Below are 9095 nucleotides of genomic sequence, written 5' to 3' on the forward strand. Positions count from 1 at the left end.
TATCTAATGCATATTATTCATATTTACTGTGAATAATATATATTAATGTATATAGATCATAGTCATTATTGTATATTGTTTATATTTAACTTGTATACTTTATATTTAATGTATAATTTATATTTAATGTGGATAATTTATAAGTACACATGCATGTGTGAATATGTATGTAGTTATTAGGGGTGGGTCATCTTCTGATAACACACGAATAAAATATACATTTTATATACATGTTTCGATGTATGTAAATTCTAACTTTATAATATGTGTTATTTTATATACTTTATATTTGGGGCCACCTGCTGGATTAGATCCGAATGGACAAGTGTACTTATCTGGTGTCCATTTGATCCGTGACAGGTGGGTTCAAGTCTTAGGACTTTGATTCCCTGACGCTTATGTGAACTTTAGTTTACAAAAGGATATATGTCAGTATTTAGCATGGTACTGAAATCCATATTTAAGAAATATAGTTAACAGGTGTCTGTTAGACAACAGGAGTAGACTCGTGCCTTTGAGACCTGATAAAAACTATAAATTTGGATTAAAAGGCACCGAACATTCTTTCCTCTATCCAGAGGGCTAGATATACACACTGAACAGAGATGGTTTTAGCACGATGAGGAGCAACCACAGGGGAATTAAAATCTTTTTTTTTTCTTTTTCTTTTTTTCGGAGCTGGGGACCGAACCCAGGGCCTTGCGCTTGCTAGGCAAGCGCTCTACCACTGAGCTAAATCCCCAACCCCGGGAATTAAAATCTTAAACTTGTGACTGAACTGTGAACTGCTAGTGTTCCATTGGCTTCCCAGAACTCCGTTGATCAGTGTTAACATTCTGGTTCTTTTTTCTTTTTTCGGAGCTGGGGACCGAACCCAGGGCCTTGCGCTTCTTAGGCAAGCGCTCTACCACTGAGCTAAATCCCCAACCCCCAGTGTTAACATTCTGAACTTAGAAATAACAATAGCACGGGGTGGGGGGGCGGGGTTATGAAACATTCCCCCCCTTTTTATACCTCAAATCATTTCTCTATAACTTGCACTTATATACCTTACAACATCATCTTAGACCCTCCACCATTTATTTATAACTCGCATTTACCAACTTTAACAACTTTAAACATCTTTCATCTGAATCTTTTTTTCTTTCTAAATCATCATCCAAGTTCTTTTACCTCTAACCTTCTTTATTTGCGTTTACCAATCTCAAACATCTTCCATGAACATTTTTTTCTCAGACCTTAACCTGCTGGATTGGCTCGCTCTGTCCGCTGTAGGGCTGGTCGCTCAGGACTCGCAACCTGCTCGCTCCTGTGCAGACTCCTCCAACCCTCCTCCCCTGGTCCTGCCAGCTGCCTGGTCTCCGCTCCTGGGGCGGGGGTGGGGGTGGGGGGGTGGGGGGGTGGGGGGAAAGGGGGGCGCTGCGGGAGGCGCAGGCAACAGGCATGCACACAGGATTTAAATTTTGAAAATTGATTAAACTATTGTGTAATAATATCGGAGAACCTCCTAGAAAAACTCTCAAAAAGCTGTAATCTTGAAAGATCTCGGCTCTGGCTTTGTGCTTGCTTTAGCTGCAATCAGGTTTTAGTTCAAGTTCACTCTACAGCAGCACTTTCCTGGCTGCGCCTAACCTAGAACACTAGAAAATAACCAAAGCTAAGGGTGGGTGGAAAAACAGAATAGAAACCTAGTACTTTCTGAATTAACTTAATACAATTGGAAGCACTGGAGAGATGGCTCCGTGGCTTAAAGCTCACAAGCGTCAGTAACTCCAGATCCAGGGGATCCAACGCCCTCTACTGGCCTTCTCAAGCACTGCATCTATGTGGCACAGACATACAGGCAGGCATACACGCTCAAACATAAAGTAAAAGGAAACATAAACATCATTAATATTAAAATACAAACTAAAATAATAAATAATAATAAAAGTATACACGCATACATAATTAGGGGAGCTGATGGAGAGATGGCTCAGTGGTTAAGAGCTCTTGTCGCTCCTGCAGGACCATCTCTAACACCAGTTCCAGAGGATCAGCTTTTCTCTTTTGGTCTCTGTGGACACTGCATGCGTGTGGTAGACATGCATACATGCAGGCAAAACACTCATGTGCATATAATAAACATAACTAAAGTTTTTAAATATTAAATACACACATATGCACACACACACACACACACACACACACACGCACATGCATACACATGTGCACGTGATGAGATAACTCAGCACGTATAGGCACTTGTTACACAAAGCCTGACAGCCTGAGCGCAGTCACCAGAACCACTTAAAGTTGGAATAGGAGAACTGACTCCAGAGATAACCAAGCTCCTGAGAGGACATTGCTTCCCATTCAAAGGCTTTGGCCAACGCTTCGAGATGTGGAAACTATCACGAGCAGAAGCTTGAGACGATCTTCATGACAAGAAGCAGGCAAATCTCGTGCGATCTGGCTTGTTTTTTAAAGATTTGTTTTTAAGCTAGGCAATGGTGGCCTGCACCTTTAATCCCAGCACTCAGGAGGCAGATGCTCCAAGTTCGAGGCCAGCCTGGTCTACAGAGAGAATTTCAGGAGAGCCTGGGTTATACAAAGAAACCCTGTCTCAAAACAAAACAAAACCAGCAAATAAATGAGCAAACACTTGATTTTATATCTGTGCATGTGTATGTATGATTCTGTGTGTGTGTGTGTGTGTGTGTGTGTGTGTGTGTAGGGGGTATCCATAGACATCAGAAAAATGCATTAGATCCCTAAAAATGGATCTGGGGGTGATTTGTGCTACCAGAAGTGTGGGCCCCTAATGGCCATAATCCACCGTGCACTCTCCACCTTCATCATGACGGGCATTCCTCAACAGACAAAAACTGATAACAGCCCTGTCTTTACCAGCTCCCAACTCAAACCCTTCTGTTCACAATGAGAAATCCCCTACCACACAAGGATTCCTTACAACCCCCAGAGCCAGGGGGAAACAGAAAGAACACATCAAACCCTAAAAGCCCAACTTAAAAAAAAAAACCAAAACACTTACCACCCAACATACTATTAGTGCTGGCTATGACTATCCTAAATACATTTCATGTTTACAAGAGAGGCAAACAACCCCTCCTCTCCCTCCACTGCCACTCACCAGAAGTAACTCCTCTCATCCTAGTACAATGGCAAGATCCCCTGTATGGGATTTGGAAGGGGCCAGACCCCCTCCTCACTACCAGAATGAGTTTTGTTTGTGTTTTTCCACGAGTCCCATCCAGGCCTATTTGGATTCCAACCAGAAATGCTGGACACCACCCTACCAACCAAGACGATGGCCCACCCCTCGGGGACAGGTGAAGGACTGAGGAAGCAGAGGAGGCACCGCCACTGATAGAACAAGATCTCCTGGCAGGACATCCATGGCCTAGCAGCAGCTACAGTCCACACGCCCTCCACAGGCTTCCCTCTCCTCTGCTCCAATGGCTGCCTTTGTTTCCTTCATTCTAGCTCCTCTAACACCCAGCCTCTCCCTAACCCTCCCAATACCCACCAACGGAGATCCTTTGCTAGGGAGACCTATAATGGACACAACAAAATCATAGGAACCCAGGCCTGCCCACTTGAAGGGTGCCGGACCAAGACTGAGATTCCGCTATACCCTGATTCCATCTCCTCAGCCCTTTCCTCTGCTTTCCTCACCACAGCGCAGGTGACTGCCTCCAGAAGGCCCCATAGATGGAGGCTGCAGATTTGGAGTTGCTGAATTGAATCCACCCGTCATGGTGGCTCATGCTCACTAACATTAATCCTCGTTTTCAGCTTTCCATTGGTGATCCCTGGGACAAAGGATGATGATGAATGGGAGTTGTGGTATGCTCTACCCTAACAGCTACACCAAATACTCAGTAGCGGACTGACACATCTCCCGCCTGCTTGTCCCTGTCTTCACCCAGGTTAACATTCTTTTTTTTTTTTTTTCCTGGAGCTGGTGACCGAACCCAGGGCCTCGCGCTTTACCACTGAGCTAAATCCCCAACCCGGTTAACATTCTTTAATAGGAGAAACAAACTCAAAAGGAGGTTCAAACCTTCCTCTCCTGGCTACAATGTATCCAATACACAGCCAGTCTCCTCTCTCTAGCCCCTCCCTAACTCTCTCAATGCCTTTTCTTCTGCGCTTCCGCTTCCCCTCCCACCCACTATCGGCAGCTGTTCCCATTAACCGCTCACTTCATTAAACTCCGTGGGCCCTTAGCAATACAAAACTTAAAAACCATTCCTCCTTTTAATCTACCCTCCCCCTTAGCCTCATAGAGTCTTCAAGGTCCCATCCTACACATTCCTATAACATCACTGTCACCGGGCCAATATGTGTTAGCCCTTCCCCCTTGCTCTTCTCCGGTGCAACAGCATTACCAGTTGCTGTGTTAAACTCCCCTTTCCAAGATTTCTGCACCCCTGCAATGATCGTTCCTCAAGTTTTTCTCTATGAGACCAAAGAACACACTTTACAGCTGGGAGGGGACCGGAAAAAAAAGGGAGGTCTTCGTCCATCTGCTCACTGGACTGGCTCTCACCATTTCACTGGGTGCCATGGGAACCGTTGGAGCAGTGTCCGTGCAAACACACCGTCTGGCTAGCGATTGCCAGGATGAGCTGCACCAGGCTGTGCCTTCCACCTTGGACAGTCTCGAGTCCTTCCATCGACAGAGCTCCTCCCTAGCAGAGGTTGTGCTACAGAACTGGAGAACTCTGGACTTACTGACTGCTGAGCAGGGAGGAATGTGGCCTGCATTGTGCTGAGGGAAGAATATGACTCTTACGTTGATGAGCTGGGCTGGTAGAACAAAACAAACACGCTCAAAGATCTCCAGGAAGATCTCTGGGCATGTTATGCACCCAGCACCCCTACCCCATGGCACTCAAATCCCTTGATGGCTTGGCTCCTCCCCTTCCTTAGCCCTGCATCGGTTCTTGGGATGCTTCTCCGCCAGGCACCTTGCCTCATCCACTTTCTAAACAATAGAGAAGTAGCACTGCAAAACCCACTGTCAGTCAGGGTCTGGTTCAATATGGAACCACCCCCAACATGGACGCTGACTATGACGTTACTGCCCCTTTATAAAACAAAAGGGAGGAGCTGCGGGACCTTAGTGGCCCAGGGTTACAGAGGAAGGGTCAAGGGGGCTTCAACTTCAGATGCCTCGGATTTGAGGACAGCAGGAGTTGGCTCCCTCAAAAGGGAGGAGCTGCGGGACCTTAGTGGCCCAGGGTTACAGAGGAAGGGTCAAGGGGGCTTTAACTTCAGATGCCTCAGATTTGAGGACAGCAGGAGTTGGCTCCCTCAAAAGGGAGGAGCTGAGGGACCTTAGTGGCCCAGGGTTACAGAGGAAGGGTCAAGGGGGCTTCAACTTCAGATGCCTCAGATTTGAGGACAGCAGGAGTTGGCTCCCTCCAGCCTCCCAACCTGATTCCATAAAGCCAGTCCCCACCCCCAACCCTGGTAAGAATTTATTACCCTGACGGTTATCAAGCTTCACGCATAGACAACACACTCGCTCTCTCACACACACAATAAAAGCCCCTGAGTATTAGATAAAGCTTCTTCCAACACCCCTGCCCTGCCCTGGCCAAAGGTACATACATAGCCACATAAATCTTGCCCCAGAGACCCTTGCCACCTCCCCAGTGGAAAATGTTAATACACTATTGGATTTTTTATTTCCTGTTTTGATTTCAGCTTATGCCCTGGCTGGAAAACCTCAATTTATGTTCATGACAGTGGGGATTTTTTTTAATGTCTACATTCTTTCTAATAAACTGTTGGAAGATTTCTTGGCTGTCCTTTTAAGTGTCTGTTTGCTGTAATTTCATGTATTTACCCTTTACTGGAATGGAGTTTGTTTTTTGAGGGAAATTTGGGGCTGGTCCTATTTGAACACAGGCTTGCTGTACCGTCCCAGGAACCCTGTACAGTGCGTCTGTAATGGGAGGCTGTGGGTGCACTTTGCAAACAGCTGGACAAGTATTGTGACTCGATTGAAATAAAACTGAATGTGTTGTCCTCCTGTAAAAAAAAAAATACCCCTCCTCAATAAATGGAACCATTTCTCTGAAGTTGTTCCCAAACTCGTTCACTGCCCAACCCACATCCTGCACTGTACTCACCTGCACCCTCCCCCTGGCCCAGCTGGTTGCAGAATGGGCCTAGTCCCTGAGTAAAAGCAGACGGGGCAGAACAGAAGTATTGCAGAGAACTAAACTGGGGTCCCCTGGAAGAGCAGTACCTCCCACTTAACCTCTAAGCCATCTCTCCTGCCGCAGACTTTTTTTTAAAGGCACAGGTAGCCAGGTATGGTAGCCCATGTCACTAATCCCAGCACTTAGGAGTCAGAGGCAGGTAGATCTCTGTGAGTTTGAGGCCAGCCTGGTCTACATAGTGAGTTCCAGGCCATTCAGGGCTACAAAGTAAGAACCTGCCTTTTTTTTTTTTAAGATTTATTTATTTATATATAAATACACTGTAGCTGTCTTCAGACACAGCAGAAGAGGGCACCAGATCTCATTACACATGGTTGTGAGCCACCATGTGGTTGCTGGGAATTGAACTCAGGATCTCTGGAAGAGCAGTCAGTGCTCTTAACCACTGAGCCATCTCTCCAGCCCAAGAACCTGCCTTTTAAAAAAGTCACAGGTAAGTCGCAGGGCACACACCTCAAATGCCCCTACAGGTAGGCCCTCCTCTCCTCACACCCGTGTGACTAAGGTATTCAAACAGCACTACCATGAGCCACCAAGGGGACCCTAGAGACCCCCCAACAATAGACTGCAAAGGGAGTAGAACCCGGCATGCCAGAATGACCCCCACAAGCACTGGCTCCCTTTCTTTTATTCTGCCACACACACATACACACACCCCAAGACAGGATTTCTCTGTACAACCTTGGCTGTCCTGGAACTTGCTCTGTAGACCAGGCTAGCCTTGAACTCAGTGTTGGGATTAAAGGCATGCACCACCACCACCCAGCTCCCTTTTTATCCAACAAATAATATCCAATGACATTGTGCTAAAACCCAGGGGACCGCGCACTTTCGTTTAATGACTTCTGACTCTTTGAATACACACATAGAAATGGGAAAAGCAGCAGCAGCAGCAAGAGGAGACCAACAGGGGCTCTGCTGTTTCTTTCAGCTTCTGAGCAGTGGATCAGTGAGGCTAAAAAGGTGATTCAGGGGATAAGAGCATTTGCTACTGTTTCAGACCACCTGGTTCTATTACCAGCACCCACATAGCTCCCAGCCATCAAGGGATTTGATGCCCTCTTCTGACTTCCTTAGGCATCAGGTGTGCACATGGTACACACACGCACACACGCACACACGCACACACACACACACACACACACACACACAAAGTGAAAACTTAAGGGTGCTTTGGAAAGTTAGTTGTGTTGGATGGTGTTTTGCTGGGGCAAAACATGAAGGTGTGTTTTTCTGAAATGGACACAGGGGAAAGGCTAAGGCAGACTCGTGAAGGAACGTTTCGCTGAAGCAGACACAGGAGAGAGGATGTTCTGCTAAAGCAAGCACGTAACAGGACACGTGATAAAAGGATTCTTCGCTAATAACACACATGTATTGGTCCTCCTTACATTGCTGTAGTTGAACTGCATTTGTCAGGACTCCATAGAGAGAAACTTGCCAGAAAAATTCTGGTGGCGTGCTGCAGCTTGTTGCTGCTTCCTCGTACTGCGGTTGATTGGCAGAGTGATGTCAGCTGAGACAGACGCACATGCTGAGGCAAGACACATGGAAGACACATGATGTTTACAGGGAGCATAAATAGGGCTTGAAGGATAGTGACAGTGGCTGAGCCTGACTTGCTTATAGAGCTTGTGGCTCTCAAGTCTTCACTGAGAGAGGCACAGCTGAGAACTTCTCCTGGTGCTCCTGTTGGCCCTGGCCCCTCTTGCTGACTTGTATCAAGCCTGAGGCCTGGCTGTCTCTGCTGGGTAGCACCATGGCTGCTGATTTGTATTTGGTCTCCTGACTCTACCCAACTGGACTGACTGCGGGGGCATCCATGAAGTGCTTGCCAGTGATCAAGCTGCTGCTGCCCTGTGAACTGAACTGCCGATTTCCAGACCACACAGATGGGAGTTGTTCCAAAGGATCTTTTTAAACAGGTCCACTTCCCCTGCACCCTTTCTTTTCACTACCTCTGGTGGGTGGTGGGCTACAAGGGAGGTTAAAGCATTTAAAAACTACCACTAAAAATGGGTTTTGGGAGCCAGAGAGATGGCTCAGAAGTACTGAATACTCTTCCAGAGCTCCTGAGTTCAAATCCCAGCAACCACATGGTGGCTCACAACCATCTGTAATGGGATCTGATGCCCTCTTCTGGTGTGCATGAAGACAGTGACAGTGTACTCATATACCTAAAAAAAATGGATTTTGGAAAAAATTAAAGGTACACACACACACACACGCACACACGCACACACACACACACACAGGCACACACTCATAGGCACATGCACACATGCACACACACTCGCACACATACATGCACAGAAAAAATACTCGAACACATAAAATAAATTTTTAGAATTTTCTAAAATATAAAATAATAACGGATCAGTTCCTGACAAATCACGACCCAGGGTAGCAATTTCAGGATCTAGTGAAAACATTCAAGCTGATCGTGGTCCCCTTTTCCTAGCATATCCACAGGTCAGATACTAACCGTAGCTTCCTATCCCAGACTCCAGAGTCACCAGGGCCCAGAAGGTCTGCACGGTACCTTCTAACACCTCCCACTCTGCTGGACTGCAGGGCCTGCTCCTCACAGTGCTGGTAACTCAGTTTTCCCAGGACCCACTCAGGATGCCCAAGGCTCAGAGCCTTGCCTGACAGTATGCACCTAGCACATTGAGCCAGAGACCAGCCTGTGGTCATGGACCCTAGAAAGCCTTCCCGTGTACTAGGAGAGCTGGGCCTGAGGCCCTCACCTTTTACTCTGTGTATCTGCCAGCCTGGAGGTGAGTAGAATTTCATCTAGGAACAGCCTGTGCAGGTTCCAGTGGCCTCGTCAGTGAGACGTTAATTTGGACTTTA

This window comes from Rattus norvegicus, chromosome 6 (genome assembly GCF_021556685.1).
Source record: "Rattus norvegicus strain SHRSP/BbbUtx chromosome 6, alternate assembly SHRSP_T2T, whole genome shotgun sequence".
Lineage (NCBI taxonomy): Eukaryota > Metazoa > Chordata > Mammalia > Rodentia > Muridae > Rattus > Rattus norvegicus.